This window comes from Cariama cristata, unplaced genomic scaffold, assembly GCF_000690535.1.
Source record: "Cariama cristata isolate BGI_N322 unplaced genomic scaffold, ASM69053v1 scaffold16982, whole genome shotgun sequence".
NCBI classification, from domain to species: Eukaryota; Metazoa; Chordata; class Aves; order Cariamiformes; family Cariamidae; genus Cariama; species Cariama cristata.
Window position 1 is genome coordinate 61,834 of NW_009602330.1, and position 232 is coordinate 62,065.

Below are 232 nucleotides of genomic sequence, written 5' to 3' on the forward strand. Positions count from 1 at the left end.
AGAAAAATTTTGCCAGCTCTGTTGTGATTAATCACTTTGTTAAAATGAGTCAGGAATAAGGGAAAGAATACCACTTTTGAGTGCTGCAATCTCATATTGTTTTTGATTGACATAGCACTGTCATTTGACATAAGCCTTATTCAATCACTAATAGCATAATAATCCTAAGAGTTCTTAGAAATAAACATAAAAGAATTAAGAGTTGCTCCTGATGTGCTGCCTCACCATAAAA